General features: G+C 46.2%; 2 long non-coding RNA genes across 2 annotated transcripts in view; one reads left to right on the top strand and one right to left on the bottom strand.

Annotated features, from left to right (window-relative positions):
• The window catches only part of LOC311013486, a 196720-nt gene extending 182045 nt beyond the window's left edge, over window positions 1-14675 (bottom strand). The window contains exon 1 of the long non-coding RNA XR_014597140.1: window positions 14568-14675. This is a non-coding gene — a long non-coding RNA (uncharacterized lncRNA). The remainder of the gene's footprint in view (window positions 1-14567) is intronic.
• On the top strand, window positions 14206-16810 carry LOC311013484. The gene is made up of 3 exons (XR_014597138.1): window positions 14206-14351; window positions 16555-16645; window positions 16728-16810. It is a non-coding gene; the product is annotated as an uncharacterized lncRNA (long non-coding RNA).
• The last annotated feature ends 340 nt before the right edge of the window (window positions 16811-17150 follow it).

The raw sequence follows: 17150 nt of genomic DNA, 5'->3' as shown, positions 1-17150 counted from the left end.
TGGGATGATTTTAAATCTGCCAACTTCAAGGGCCAGAGGAAGGATTCCTGTTCTTAACTGAGCACACAAGGATCTTTGATTTCTCACTAACGCCAGGTTCACACCGGCCCACCGCGCCGTAGAAAATCGCGCACAGTCCGCTGCCCCCCTGTTCACACCAGACGCGTATTTCTCCGTGACGGTCCACAAGCGCTTCTGCTCAGCTGTTCAGAGCTATTTTTTTCATTATGGAGTAAATAACCCCATAAAATTAATACGCCATGTTTCTGTAACCAAGAAGTTTGAACACTTCTTGTATTTATCCGTTCAGAGAGAGAGAGAGGGAGAGAGAGAGAGAATGGTAGTGCAGATATACCGTTGAAATACACATATTTGTATATATGTGTATTGCCTTTGGAGGTAGATTTGTGTCTTTATTATTCAATCAAAAAAAAGGTTGCTACAATCAAAATATATATTTTCAATCAAAAAAACCCTTTTCAATCAAAGAAAAAAAGTGTTTGAATGCAAAAATATGGTTGAGACTCAAAAAAAAAATGCATTTGAACACTGTTTTTCTTTGATTGAAAATGTTTTCTTTGATAGAAATGAAGGTTTTTTTGTTTGAAGCAACTTTTTAGATTGAAGTAATGTTGTTTTGTGTTTGGGCCATATTATGGGTAGGACATTTGTGTCTTTATAATTCAATCAAAAAAGAAGTTGCTTCAAAAAAAAAAAAATGTATTTTCAATAAAAAAGTCACTTCAATCAAAAAAAAAACTTTTTCAATCATAGAAAAAAGTTTTTGAATGCAAAAAAAGATTTGAGACTCAAAAAATTGCATTTGAACACTTTTTTTTGATTGAAAATGTTTCTTTGATTGAAGTAATCTTTTTTGTGTTTGGGCCATATTATGGTAGGACATTTGTGTCTTAATTATTCAATCCCAAAAAAGTTGCTTCAATCAAAAAAAAAGATTTTCAATCAAAGGAAAAACTCAAATGCAAAAAAGAATTTGAAGTGTTTTTTATTGAAAATATTTTTTTTCGATTTGAAGTTATTTGAATGAAGTGAAGAAAGTTTTGAAGTCGTTTTTTTTTTTGATTGAATCATTTTGACACAAACATCCCGCAGTGTATGTACTGCATACTTCCTACTAAATATACGTTTGAGTATGCTGTTACCCTCAGACTGTTCACATGGAAGTATACACATCTCATACTACATTTTTTTTTTGTTTTTTTAACTTTATTGACATCTCGTCCTCATCTTCTCACGTAACTGAATCGATAACGTTTGCGGTTCTAGATCCTGTTTAATGGAAAATAATTATCAAAATATAAAGCATGATTATTATTACTCTTAAAGGCACCTTTCTGGTCACTCAAGGACACCGTACATACATCCATCCATCCATCCATCCATTGTCTACCGCTTATCCTGTATTCAGGGCTGCGGGGGGGCTGGAGCCGATCCCAGCTGTCATTGGGCAAAGGCAGGGTACACCCTGGACAGGTCGCCAGTCTATCGCAGGGCTGACATGTAGAGACAGACAACCATTCATGCTCACATTCACACCTACGGGCAATTTAGAGTTATCAATTAACCTATCCCCATCCTGCATGTCTTTGGACTGTGGGAGGAAGCCGGAGAACCCGGAGGAAACCCACGCTTGCACGGGGAGAACATGCAACTCCACACAGAAGGAACCCAGGGCCGACCCGGGAATCAAACCCTCTCGATCCTCTCGCTGTGAGGCGACAGTGCTACCCCCTACACCACTGTGCAGCCCAACCGTACTTCCATAAAATACATTTTTAAATGAAACAATCAAAGAACAAACAATATAAAGTGACAAGTGTTGAAACAAAGTAATGAAATAATAATAATCTTCAATAATAATAATGATAATAAATAAAAATAAACAATAAAGCAACTGATGTCAGATGAAATAGGGCTTTTTAAACAGATATGTTTTGAGTTGTGGTTTGAAATGTGTGAGTGAATCAATGTTCCTGAGTTGGGGTGGTAAGGAGTTCCAGAGACGAGGAGGAGAGCGGCTGAATGCCCTGCTCCCCATTGTGGTGAGACGGGCAGAGGGGACAGACAAGTGTATAGAGGAAGAGGATCTGAGAGAGCGAGAAGGTAGACTGGAGGACGGAGCGAGGTTGTGGATGGCCTTGAATGTTAACAGGAGCATTTTATATTGGATGCGGAACTGAACTGGGAGCCAGTGGACCTGTTGAAGTGATGTGGTTCATGGAGGGGGGTTCGGGTGATGATTCGGGCAGCTGAATTCTGGACAAGTTGAAGTTTATGGAGAGATTTGTGAGGGAGGCTGAAAAGGAGAGAATTACAGTAATCCAGCGGGAAGTGACGAGACTGTGGACAAGGATGGCAGCTGTATGGAAGGTGAGAGAAGGGTGGAGACGATTAATGTTTCGTAAGTGGTAGTATGCAGTCTGGGTAATGTTATTGATATGGGGCTGGAAAGATAATGTGTTGTCAAGGATGAAACCCAGACTCTTAGCCTGGGGGGATGGTGAAACAGAGGAATTATCGATAGTGAGAGAGAAGCTGTTGGTTTTGGATAAAATGGATTTGGTACCAATGAGAAGCAGCTCAGCTTTGTCATTGTTTCATTTAAGAAAGTTTAAGGTGAACCAGGTTTTTATTTCAGAGATGCAATCAGTGAGAGCGGTGGGCGGGAGAGTGGATTTTCAATTCAATTCAATTTTATTTATAGTGTCAAATCACAACAGAAGTCATCTCAGGACACTTAACACATTGAGCAGGACTAGAAAAATTCAAAATTTCAAGAGTCAACACAATTTCAAATTCCCAACATCACCCAGGGGCAAGCGTTACAGCGACAGTGGCGAGAATGATGAGGGTTTAGCGGTGAGATAGAGCTGGGTGTCATCCGCATAACAGTGAAAACTAATATTGAATTTGTGGAAGCTATTGCCAAGGGGAAGAAGGTAGACGATGAAGAGGAGGGGCCCCAGGACAAAGCCCTGGGGCACACCTGTAGTGACGGGGGAAAGGGTGGATGTTAAGGACTTCAGTTGAACAAACTCAGTGCGGCCAGAGAGGAAAGAGGTGAACCAGTCTAATGGGGTGTGGATGATGCCAGTTGGTGATAGCCTATTAAGGAGGGTGGTGTGGCTGATGGTATCAAAGGCCGCACTCAGGTCAAGGAGGATGAGGATGGTGAGGAGTCCAGAATCAGCTGCCAAGGTCGTTGGTAATTTTGACGAGTGCTGTTTCAGTGCTATGGAGTGGGTGGAAACCAGACTGGAACTGTTCATACAGATTATTGTGGGAAAGGTGAGAATGGAGTTGGGAGGCCACAGTTTTTTCCAGAATTTTAGACATGAAAGGTAGATTGGAGATAGGACGAAAGTTGTTGAAGTTACTAGGGTCAGCACCAGGTGTTTTCAAAATTGGGGTAATGGCAGCAGTTTTGAAGGATATAGGGACAGTTCCAGTGGTGAGAGAGGAGTGGATGATGGCAGAGATGAGGGGGACCAAGGAGGGGAGGGAGGCTTTAACAAGTTGTGTGGGAAGGGGGTCTAGTTCAATGACTTCTGCCGGAAGGAGGAGAATGTTTGAGGGGGCGAATGAAAGTGAGATGGGATGCTGAGATGAGGGTTGGAGTTGCAGATGGAGGTTGTGTATAGATGAGGGGGGGAGAGCCATGGGGTTTGGTGATATTATTGAGTAGGGTGAACAGTGATTTGGAGTTTCCTTGGTTCGTGTAAAAAAGGGTTTTGGATTTAGCGATGCAGTTTCTTTGGGAATAATTAGACCAGTTTTCCTGCAGAGTCGTTCTAGTTGCTGACCTTTGGCTTTCAGCAGACAAAGATCAGGGGTGAACCAGGGGGCAGAGACAGATAAAGAAACACATCTGGATTTTAGCGGAGCAAGAGAGTTGAGGATATTATGTAGTCCAGCGTTGTAATGGGAAACCAGATCATCAGGGCCCAGTATTTCAAAACTTGTAATCCGGATCAGAATAATCCAGATAATGAAATCCTCCTTTTCTCAGTCATGGATCAAGGTGATCCTGCTGACTTTATCTGAGTATTTCAAAACACTGGCCGGGTGGAAAACCGTGATCCCGACCTGGCTGGATAGGGATTACCAAATCTCAAGTCTCCGCCTCCGGATCTGAAACATGGCGGACTACTTCACGGAAGGAGCAGCTGGGAGCACAACTTTCACGTCAAAAATGTAAGTTTACCGTTGTCTAATGTTGAGCGGTTTAAGGACCATATGAACGCCAACCAACATATCGTGCTAGCTAACTATATGAATTGTCACGTACTGAAAACCAGGCTGTAGCGATCTCTAATTGAGCCGTGGCCGTGCTAACGGTAGCTAACTCGGCTCCATTGACTTGTTTGATTTACAAGGTAATTAATCTGAGGTACATTATACCATAACTGTTTAAACTAACATCAACCTGTTCAGAGTTTATTAGCGTAACGTCATTGGCAACACAGCAGACTTAAAATAGGCTACATGTGTACAGACCAGACTGCTACAGTGCTTTGGAAACATTTCACTGTGTATATTTGTGTTGTGTATGAATTATGCAGTTCATTCAGAAGTGTCAGGATGCTACAGTAATGCTGGGAAAATCATGCTGTTATCATCATGCACACAATTTCTGTCACTATTGTGGAGTCCAAATGAAGACAAAGATATTACTCATACTCCTTCCCGTTCTTCTACTTGCAGAGCCCACTCTGCTATTAAGGACATGGTCTGTATTAGTGCTGGAAATCCTTAGAAATGCTTCAATTGCAGTGATAAGTTGTTGGATTTTGAATAAAGTGCTGGAAAGTGTTTGAAACTGTAGTTGCATTATTTTCATGTATTATAGCTTGATCATTGACACAATTAGATACATTTTTTCCATCCTAATTTTTCTCCCTTTATGTAGAAGGCTCTCACTAAACATAATTGTGGTCATTTAAAGCAAAATAGCATCTGATTTGGTTAAGTAAAATAATCAGTTTGTACACAAACATAGCCAAACACTTTTGCTACACCTTAAATGTTCTTAAATTACTCCAATTTGTTTCAAGTAATGCACTGACAATTTAGATTAAGTGTAATGAACATCTTGAGTAACAATATCTAGGAGAAGTGGAGCTGAGACTACAGATGCACCGATCAATCGGCCGCCGATTAAAAAAGCCGGTTTTATATCCAATCGGCCCCAATCGGTGACCGGCCGGTCACTGTCGTAATTTCCGGTTTTCGGCCTAGAAGGTCTTTCGGTCTAGCAAGACTCAGGAAGAAAACATGTCGCTGATTTGGACTTATTTCACTTTGCCCCAGGACGACCCAAAACACGCTGTTTGTAGTGCTTGCAAGTCAAAAGTAAGCCGTGGAGGATCAACGCCTAAGACATTTGGAACAACAAACTTAATACGCCACTTGGAAAAGAAGCATCCAGGTTTGTTTAGCAAATATAAGGAGGACACTGCTGCTAAGAGGAGGGATGCAGCAGAGCCGCAGCAACCACAACAACCCTCCACCGTGGCTCCTATGTTCAACATCAACACTGAAAAGTCCAACGCCACCACTAGGAAAATAATGGAGTTTATGGCACTGGACGACCAGCCGTTTAGCGTAGTACAGGATAAAGGCTTCGTAAATCTGATGAAACACCTGAGTCCACGGTACAAATTACCAAGTAGGCGGTACTTTTCTGACACAGCGCTGCCAGAGTTGTTTGAGAGCGTTTCAAGCCATATACACAGACTGCTGGACGCCACTAAATCCCCGGTCAGTTTCACAACGGACATTTGGACTTCTAACGTGAGCTTAATGTCAATGTTGAGCCTGACTGCTCAGTGGCTGGATGATGAATTTGAGCTACATCAAGTCCTTCTAAACTGTGAAGAATGCCCCAGGTCCCACACCGCGGACAATCTAAGAGCCAAATTTGAAAAAATGTTGGTGGAGTGGAAAATCGACAAGAAGAGGGTTCATGTCGTGTTGCGTGACAACGCTCGGAATATGACCAAAGCACTGGATGATGGCAACTTCCCCAGTATCCCTTGTATGGCTCATACACTCCAGTTAGCGGTGAGTGAGGGACTGCAGTCTCAACGCACTGACACTGTGGCAACAGGCAGGAGAATAGTCACGCACTTTAAACATTCATTGCTAGCCTATTCAAAACTCCACGCTATCCAGGAGGAGTTGGGTCAACCCACGAAGCGCTTGCAACAAGATGTCCCCACGAGGTGGAACAGCACATTTTATATGTTGCAGTCGCTGTTGGAACAGAAACGTGCCCTAGGCTTATACGCAACAGAACACGAGCTCCCCGGCCGTACTCAGCACAAATCAGTGGGGTTTAATTGAGAATGTGTTGAGCATCCTTAAACCTTTTGAGGAACTCACTAAGACAATTAGCTCCTCGTCAGCCACCGCCGCAGTTGTCATCCCTGAAATCACTGCACTGAAACGCCTTTTGGGGAGAGCAGCAGACACAGACCGTGGTGTGGGCACTGCCAAAGCCACGCTGTTGGAAGCGGTCCAGAGAAGGTTTGCAGACATCGAGAAGAATTCACTGTACGCTGTGGCCACTGCTATGGATCCCAGGCAAGTTATAACTTACTGCTAATAATGTTTATTAGCCAACTACTATTCTTAAATGAATAAGCATTTGCTACTAAGCTATAGGCTAATGTGTTTGCATGGGTATATCAAAACATAAAATTAATTAAAACAAAAAAAGGTGTTTTTTGTTGGCCTTTTAGTGCCTGATTGTGTATGTGCAGAGTGCACAACATTTATGTATTGCCTGGCTAATGTGGCTATATAATAAAAATAAATATAATAAATAATAAATAAATAATTCCTTTTGTCTGTTGATACAGATACAAAACCTGCTACTTCTAAGCAGAAGTAAAGGATGAAGTGAAAAGGGTGCTTCTGAACATGCTGGACACAGTGGACACCAGTGCCAGCAGACACAAACCTGATCAGCCTTCTGAGGAACCTGCAGCCAAAAGGGCAAGTCTACTGCTTTCGGTGCATGATGAGATACTGAAGGAGAGTGCTAGCAATGAGGAAGAGCGACTGCTGGGCAGCCCTTCATCTGTGCAGTTACATCGTTACCTGTCCGAGTTACCCATCAAGAGATCTGAAGATGAAACTGTAAATGATGTACTGAAATACTGGCACGAAAACAAAACACACTACCCTGCACTTGCCCCGCTTGCCCAAGCCTACCTTTCTGCTCCATGTACAAGCGTCGATAGTGAGCGCTTGTTTAGCTTGGCTAGTAATGTCATAGATGAGAAAAGAAACAGGCTTTCTGGTGAGAAGGCAGAGATGCTTCTGTTTGTGAAGAAGAACCTGTCATTGATGGTTAAGTGATTGCATTGAGAGTGGGACTGAGTACTGTAGAAGAAAACTCTTCAGGTCCAATTCTGTGGCTGGTTCAAATGAGGTTTAATCACTGACAGTGGAGAAAAGAAATTCACAGTGTATCCATGAATGGCCTGGCCGAGATGGATTTATACAGAACATGCCAGAGAACAAAAGGGAAGGCGTCATGAGTGGATTTGCATTGAATCAACACATGTCTCTCTGCAGAGGAAGAGACATCTGTTGATATCTACAAGGTGTGACCGAACATGCCAGAGAACAAAAGGGAAGGCGTCATGAATGGCCTGGCTGAGATGGATTTATACAGAACATGCCAGAGAACAAAAGCGAAGGCATCATCAGTGGATTTGCATTGAATCAACACATGTCTCTCTGCAGAGGAAGAGACATCTGTTGATATCTACAAGGTGTGACCGTTCTCGGGAGAGCTAGACGATGTCACTACAGGGGTCACTCATCGGGCCTTGATCAATGTATTTGAGACAAATGTTACAGAGAAGAGGGAATGATCAAAGAGCCTTTTCATCAAGACGGCAAGGGTTAACACAATGGAAAACAGCTCAGCAGGACATTTGATGTTTAGAGAGAATACCAAAACCAAATAAGAATTGTAAGGTAATACATTTTCTTCTACAGTACTTTGCTCACAACCTAAAGCTACCTGTTTGTATTAGTGGTTTTTTTTTTTATCCCATATTATGTTGCACTTTTTTATTTAGAGATGTCAAGAGAGGTCAAAGGCCTGTAATGTGGTGCAATTTACTTTGAGAACCAGTTTTCATTTTCAAGTACATATAGTGCACTTTATCTTTTGTTTGTATTAATATTTTAGTTTTATCCTATATTATATGCTGCACTTTTTATTTTGAAATATTAAAAGAGGTGGTGTAATTTACTTTGAGCACCAGCTTTAATTTTCAAGTACAAAGATTTCATTGCACTTTATTTTTTTAGATGGAGTTAAAGTTTTCTTTTGTCTTAAAGTTTGCTGCTTGTGTTGAGGTGTTGTTGAAAGCCTGCAATATATTGAATGTGATGTGACATTGAAAGTCAACTATTCCAGTGTTTCTCAAATGGGGGTACCCAGAGGTACTGGAGGGTTAGTCAATAAATTACATTGTTCCAGGCAACTGCTGGGGCGTTTTTGAATGTTGTTGTTTGAATGTAAGTTAGTTATTGACCTGTAAACTGGACTGAATGTTATGGTCAGTGTTGAAAATAAATCTGCTCAGGAGGCACTGTTGAAACTTTCAGTCTATTTCTTATTTCCATCCATCCATCCATTTTCCTCCGCTTATCCGGAACCGGGTCGCGGGGGCAGCTGCCTGAGCAGGGACGCCCAGACTTCCCTCTCCCCAGACACTTCCCCCAGCTCCTCCGGGAGGACCCCAAGGCGTTCCCAGGCCAGCCGGGTGACATAGTCACTCCAGCGTGTCCTGGGTCTTCCTCGGGGTCTCCTCCCGGTGGGGCATGCCTGGAACACCTCCCGAGGGAGGCGTCCAGGGGGCATCCGATGCAGATGCCCGAGCCACCTCAACTGGCTCCTCTCGATGTGGAGGAGCAGCGGCTCTACTCCGAGCTCCCCCCGTGTGACGGAGCTCCTCACCCTATCTCTAAGGGAGCGCCCCGCCACCCTGCGGAGGAAGCTCATTTCGGCCGCTTGTATCCGGGATCTTATTCTTTCGGTCATGACCCAAAGTTCATGACCATAGGTGAGGGTAGGAACGTAGATTGACCGGTAAACCGAGAGCTTCGCCTTTCGGCTCAGCTCTCTCTTTACCACGACGGACCGATACAGCGACCGCATTACTGCAGCCGCTGCACCGATCCGCCTGTCAATCTCACGCTCCATCCTTCCCTTACTCGTGAACAAGACCCCAAGATACTTAAACTCCTCCACTTGAGGCAGGAACTCCCCCCCCGACCTGGAGGGAGCAAGCCACCTTTTTCCGGTCGAGAACCATGGCCTCAGATTTGGAGGTGCTAATCCTCATCCCGGCTGCTTCACACTCGGCTGCAAACCGCCCCAGGACTGGAGGTCCTGGCTCGAAGGAGCCAACAAGACCACATCGTCCGCAAAAAGCAGGGATGAAATACAGTGGCTCCCGAACCAGATCCCCTCCGGCCCACGGCTGCGCCTAGAAATCCTGTCCATAAAAATAATGAACAGGACCGGTGACAAAGGGCAGCCCTGCCGGAGTCCAACATGCACCTGGAACAGGTCTGACTTACTGCCGGCAATGCGAACCAAGCTCCAGCTCCGGTCATAGAGGGACCGAACAGCCCTTAGCAGAGGGCCCCCGACCCCGTACTCCCGAAGTACCTCCCACAGAATGCCACGAGGGACACGGTCGAATGCCTTCTCCAAGTCCACAAAACACATGTGGACTGGTTGGGCAAACTCCCATGAACCCTCGAGCACCCTGCGGAGGGTATAGAGCTGGTCCAGTGTTCCACGGCCAGGACGAAAACCGCATTGTTCCTCCTGAATCCGAGGTTCGACTATCGGCCGAATTCTCCTCTCCAGCACCCTGGAATAGACTTTCCCGGGGAGGCTGAGAAGTGTGATCCCCCGATAGTTGGAACACACCCTCCGGTCCCCCTTTTTGAATAGAGGGACCACCACCCCGGTCTGCCAGTCCAGAGGCACTGTCCCCGACCGCCACGCGATGTTGCAGAGACGTGTCAACCAAGACAGCCCCACAACATCCAGAGACTTGAGGTACTCAAGGCGGATCTCATCCACCCCCGGTGCCTTGCCACCGGGGAGCTTCTTAACTACCTCGGTGACTTCAGCCCGGGTAATGGGTGGATGAGCCTCTGAGTCTCCAGCCTCTGCTTCCCCAATGGGAGACGTGACAGTGTGGTTGAGGAGATCCTCGAAGTATTCCTTCCACCGCCCGACGATATCCCCAGTCGAAGTCAGCAGCTCCCCACCTCCACCGTAAACAGTGTTGGTGGAGGGCTGCTTCCCCTTCCTAAGGCGCCGGATGGTTTGCCAGAATTTCCTCGAGGCTTACCGATAGTCCTCCTCCATGGCCTCCCCGAACTCTTCCCAGACCCGAACCTTTGCTTCAGCGACCGTCCGTGCTGCAGCACGCTTGGCCTGCCGGTACCCGTCAGCTGCCTCGGGGGTCCCCCGAACAAACTAGGCTCGGTAGGACTCCTTCCTCAGCTTGACAGCATCCCTTACTTCCGGTGTCCACCACCGGGTTCGGGGATTGCCGCCACGACAGGCACCGGAGACCTTACGGCCACAGCTTCGAACAGCCGCGTCAACAATGGAAGCAGAGAACAAGGTCCATTCGGACTCAATGTCCCCAGCCTCCCTCGGGATCTGGTCAAAGCTCTCCCGGAGGTGGGAGTTGAAGACCTCCCTGACAGAGAGTTCCACCAGACGTTCCCAGCAGACCCTCACAACGCGTTTAGGTCTGCCAAGTCTGTCCAGCTTCCTCCCCTGCCAGCGGATCCAACTCACCACCAGGTGGTGATCAGTTGACAGCTCAGCCCCTCTCTTCACCCGAGTGTCCAAAACATATTTCTTATTTGTGATGTTTTATTCTTGAAAATGGGGGTTATGATAGCATCATATAGCCTACCACTAGTTGTGGTTTTAATTGCAGTTATATAAGCAAAATGTTGTCTGGGAGAGGGGTACTTGTATAAAATTTGGGAAAGGGTACTCAAGCCAAACACATTTGGTGTCTATTATATGATTATAATAATTTCTTAGATAGAAAATCGGTATCGGAAAAAACGGTTTTGGCAGGTCAGACCTCCTTTAAAACCGGAAATCGGTATCGGCCAAGAATTTTGCAATCGGTGCATCTCTAGCTGAGACATTGTCAATCCAAGTCAAATCCACCTCTGAGGTGGGATCCAAATGATCCTGAATTTTTGGTATCAAGCTGATCCAGATCTCTGCCTTACGTTTTGAAATACCCAAATCCAGCCCTTTATCTGGATTCAAGGGAGGATTGGATTACCAAAACTGGATCTGTGTTGAAATACCCAGTTTTCAGATCAGATCACGATTTAATCCAATCCGACCAGGATAATTCAGTCGGATCACTATTGAAATACTGGGCCCAGGGGTGTATAGGTTATGGATGTCGAGGAGGCAGGAAGAATGGATGCTTGAAGTGAGAGTGGTGGGGTCAATGTTCTTTATATTTCGAAAGGAAATCGGTGGTGACTTAGTGATGGAGAGAGTGAGTTCTATTGTAAATGAGAGGAGACGGTGGTCAGTAATGGGGAGTGCATCAGCTGTAATGTTGAGAGGGGAGACACCTGTGCAGCAGATTAAGTCCAGAATGTATCCTTTGTAGTGAGTGGGAATAGTGGTGTACTGCCGATATGCAAAACTGTCTAAGCAGGACGTGAAGTCTTTGGTGAGAGGGAGATGAGGATTGTCCATGTGAATATTGAAGTTGCCCAGCAGTATTATGTTCAATGACAGAGAGGATAAGTGGGTGAGAAAAGTCAGAACAGGAACGGGTGACGAGCGGACCTCCCGAAGGCTGCGTGGAGCAGGCGTAGGACGGCCCCCCGTCACCTGCGGACCTCCCGAAGGCTGCGTGGGGCAGGCGTAGGACGGCCCCCCGTCGGAACAGGAACGGGTGACGAGCGGACCTCCTGAAGGCTGCGTGGAGCAGGTGTAGGACGGCCCCCTGTCGGAACAGGAACGGGTGACAAGCGGACCTCCCGAAGGCTGCGTGGAGCAGGCGTAGGACGGCCCCCCGTCGGAACAGGAACGGGTGACGAGCGGACCTCCCGAAGGCTGCGTGGAGCAGGCGCAGGACGGCCCCCCGTCGGAACAGGAACGGGTGACGAGCGGACCTCCCGAAGGCTGCGTGGAGCAGGCGTCGGACGGACCCCTGTCTGGGCTGGTGCCGGACGATCCTCTGCCGGGACTGGTGACGGACGGGCCGCCGACTGAAGACCACTGGAGAGTGTCGACCGGGCCGCCGACTGAAGACCACTGGAGGGAGTTGACCGGGCCGCCGACTGAAGACCACTGGAGGGAGTCGACCGGGCCGCCGACTGAAGACCACTGGAGGGAGTCAACCGGGCCGCCGACTGAAGACCAATGGCAGGTGTCGACCGGGCCGCCGACTGAAGACCAATGGCAGGTGTCGACCGGACCGCCGACTGAAGACCAATGGCAGGTGTCGACCGGACCGCCGACTGAAGACCAATGGCAGGTGTCGACCGGACCGCCGACTGAAGACCACTGGCCGAGACATGGGCTAGTGGCGCGGCTGTGACCGAGTCGTGGGCTGGTTGCTTGGCTGTGACTGAGGCGTGGGCTGGTGACGGACGGCCCCCCGTCAGAACCGATGTGAGCAGCATCGGGGAGGCTCGCTTCCTCGTGCCGCACCTCCTCCTCGAGGCCGGCAACCGACGAGCCAACTGCCGGTTAGCCAGCTAGATGCTCCTTGGCCCTCCCAGGGCCAGACGAGTACCCCTAAACGGGTTCGGGCAGGAGCTGGGAAGCTGTGCGGTGGCTGAGACATGATCTGGTGGCATGGCTGTGACTGTGGCATGGGCTGCTAGCATGGTTGTGGCTGAGACATGGGCTGGTGGCTTAGCTGCGGCTTCAAAAAAAGGTTTGCTGGCAGCAACTTGGCGAGCCCTGCTAGCAGGATTCGTCATAAAGTCCTGAACCCACCTGATAATGTCCTGACCATGAGCTGCTAGGTCCTCTCTTGGTTGGGTCATTCTGTCAGGTTCGGGGCAAACGGAGACTCGGAAAAAGGGGGTGAGGACCCAAATGCAGTTAAAAGGTTTTATTTCAATAACAAACTAAATACAAAACCAAAAATTAAGTCAAAAAACAAAGTATCAAACCAGGGAGACCTCAGGGGCAAAAACACCAGTCAAAGAAACACTTACGAAAAAGGAACCAAAACACGAAGAGACACGGGAGGCAGAAACGAATAAATCCATGGACATGACGTGGTGCAGCAGACAGGGAGTGACAGACAGCAACAGCGACAAACGACAATGACCCAACAATGAGACAGGGGAAACACACAGACTATATACACAGGGAGGCAGGGAGCTGACGAGGAACAGGTGAAACACATCAGGGCAGGCATGGTAATCAACACGAGAGGGTGGGGGAGTCAAGACAGTGGAAACAACAAGGACCAGGAAGTACGAGACAGGGAATCACGAGGGCAAAATTACAAAATAAAACAGGAAATCAAAATCAAGAAAACACAGATCATGACACACACAGATCATGACACACAGATCATGACAATTATGAGAGGTAATGCAGCGTCTGCACCCCACAAATTGCCCTCTAGATAGCAATCCCTCTCATCCTCTAATATGTTTTTGAGAAAGTTGTTTTTATTCAGTTTGCAATCATTTTAAGAACTGTGGACTTTATGAAAAGTTCCAGTCTGGCTTTAAAATTACTCCACAGAACTGAAACAGCTCTGTTAACAGTTTTTAATAACCTACTTTTAACTGTCAACTCAATTAATTTTATTGCACCAATTCTGCTGCCTTTGACACTGCGGATCATATGGTCATTTTATCACGCCTTGAGCATTGTGTGGACATTACAGTTGTTTCCAATCGCTAAACGATGGCTTGCACAACTGCAGCTACAAAACTCTAACCACAGTCTGCATCACCAACAGTCACCTGAGCTAAACAGTTAACATCACCTGCTCAGTGCAGCGTAACACTTTGAATGCTAATGATGCTCCACTAGAAACTTGCTGATGATGCTGAACATTGAATTGCTTTTATCTCTTTAGAACAAACAGTTTAAAGAAATGTTTAAACAGCAACTCACTAATGTTTAATTTCAGTGTGCCAGCTTCGCTGTTCGGGGCGTGGTCAGTGTGATCCAATCTCCAAGGAATGTGTATGTGACCCATTCTGGACAGAGAACCTGATTCGTCGATACCTTGGCGACGGAGAGAGTAACTGTGGTATATATAAACATTATTGACATCATACATGACACATAATAGTAATAGTTATTATTAACTAATAATACACAGTGATAAAGTTATTATTTACAAATGCCACACAATAATACGCCTATTATTAAATAATAGAGTTATACACTGTATTATACTACTGTGTTATACACTGTTCTCGAATACATCTTCTGATGCACCTGAACACATCATCAGTGATCTAACCTGGTATCCTCGGGTGTTTCGGGTCTCACAACATCATACACCCTCCTCCAAGTGACCCACCACGGTTGATCAGACCGCGATGCGTGTTCAGGTGGCATTCGCTTGTCCCTATGGACCTTCTCTCCGGATCCAGAGCCATCTCAACGCTTTCTCAGCTGCCTCTGTGATGTTCTTGATGGCTCTGGTCCTTCTCCTGTGATGCCCAGTACACTGAGGGATCTGTGGAGTGATCCAAATCCTCTGCAGCCTACTCTGATGGGCATACACTTTGCCTTCCAGCCCTGCTCTTGACAGCCGATGACCAGATGTTCATATTTGGTCCTCTTTCTTTCATGAGCCTCCCCCAAGCCATCTTCCCATGGCACCATCAGCTCTACGATGAGGATGTTCTTGGAAGCCTCGGAGACCAGAAGTATATCTGGCCTCAAAATGGTGCTGATGATGTGCTGGGTGAATCTGAGCTGTTTCTCCAGGTCCACTAAGAGCTGCTGTTGACAGGATTCCTGCTGCCACAGTATTGTGTCCTGGCCTTGGCTGCACTCCTGCCTTGACAAATGCTATTGTGCTGGTGGTGTTTGGCACTCGCTAGCAGCTGCTGATACCCTTGCTGGTGGCATCCGCAATCAGTTTCAGCACCTGGTTATGACACCATGTGTACCGGCCCTCACTGAGGGCTTTTGGGCAGGGGCTCAGGATGTGCTCCAATGTTCCCCTGGCTGAGCACAGAGAGCAGTTTGGGGGTTCCACCTTTCCCCAGGTGAAGAGGTCCACCAGGCTAGGCAGGACATTGTAGACTGCCTGAATCAGGAAGGCGATGCGGTGTGACTCCGCCTGCCATAGGTCTGTCCAGGTGACTTTCCGGTCCATTGCCTGTTGCCTGTGCCTTCCTCCGCTACAGCCCTCACCTCCTCCTGAATTTGCCTCCACTTCTCCTTCCCCTTGCGCCATGGGCCACTTGTTATTAATTTATACCACACAGTAATACACTTACTATTAATTTATACCACATGGTTGTACACATTAAGTTATACAACAAAGTAATACACTTATAATTAGTTATACCACACAGTTATATCACGCAGTAATACACTTATAATAAAGTTATACCACACAGTGATACACTTATAATCAAAACTGCGAGCTTGGTCGTCCCGTGTCTGAATTTTCATCTGTTGATAACCATATCAGACATGGTATGGACTGGTGTACAAATTTTCAGGATATCGGGACTTTAGCAACTCACTGGAAATATCCTTTCCTCTTATATTGCTGAAATGCATTGCCACGGTAACGGTGTTCAAGGCATCCTCCCAATCTTCAACAGTAAGCATGAGCAACGTCTTGAGGCTTTTCTGACCAAATTTGAGGTGGATCAGGCCAAGACATGAGGAGGAGCGCATAAACGTGTAAAAACATGACATTTCATGTGACCAGTAGGTGGCGCTCTGACCGCAGGTCAATAATACAGTGCAGGCATGTTCAGGGATAGACTCTTGACAAAAGTGAAGTTTGGAGCAGATCAGACAATGTACACTGAAGTTATAACAACTTCCAGTTTGGTAGCGAAGCATGACATTTGTTCGCGGTCATGGCCCCGACCTGGCCACGCCCTTTGACTTATGTAAGAGCTTTTGATCATTTTTCATTGTTAAAGTCTTAACAACAGGCTCACCAAGTTTGGTAGGGATCAGACCGGTGTAGGAGGAGCAAATTAAAATACAAACACTAAAATTGGATAAAACTGCAAAAATGGCCCAAAATGGCTGATTTCCTGACGCGCCCCTGAGTGGTCGATTTTACCACAAAGTAAATTACACACAGTTACAATAAAATGAATAATACTACACAGTAAAAATACTCCTTCAGTAAAAGTATGTCCTTATTATCAATTGTTATGCAGTTAATATATTAAACTGTGAATCTATCATTAGATAAAAGGCTTAAATCGGCAGTAGCTTTCATGTAACACAACTGTTGTTCCTGTCAGACTGGAGGGTCCTGTACGTCATCCTGACCAGCTTCATGCTCATGGTCTTCATCCTGTCCCTCAGCTGGACCTTCATCTGCTGCTTCAAGAGGTGAACTCACATTGTTTTTCCTGCTAGTGAGTGAAATGAGTCATTGTGTAGTCAATAGCCTGTTTGTGTCCACTGCATCCAGGAAGAGACAGACTAAAGTGAGGAAGAAAACCAGATACACCATCCTGGATAACATAGACGAACAGGAGAGGGTGGAGCTCAGACCCAAATTCAGTGAGTCACTTCAAGTAGAGCCTCATTAGCCCTGAACAGCTGATGATCCAGGAAGTAGCAGCGCAGACAACAGGAACGCTAACAAGTAGTTCTTCTTCCTTAGAACTATAATTGGTCATACATTTCCATATAAGAATCTGAGAAGACATTTTTATACTGTGTATTTAGGCCTATCCTAGGGAGCCAACCTATTTATTTTAACTAACTATTTCTGAATAAGTATTATATTATTGTTCCAGATATTGATTTACAATATCATGTTTTCCTGTATATAGCTTGTCTCCTGGTGCGCGAAATAAGTCTAAATAAATCTAGTGAGAAAGTAAACATT

The sequence above is a fragment of the Eutrigla gurnardus genome (genome assembly GCF_963514095.1).
Source record: "Eutrigla gurnardus genome assembly, chromosome: 5".
In the NCBI taxonomy this organism is placed as follows: domain Eukaryota; kingdom Metazoa; phylum Chordata; class Actinopteri; order Perciformes; family Triglidae; genus Eutrigla; species Eutrigla gurnardus.
This window is presented reverse-complemented; position numbering and strand designations above follow the sequence as displayed.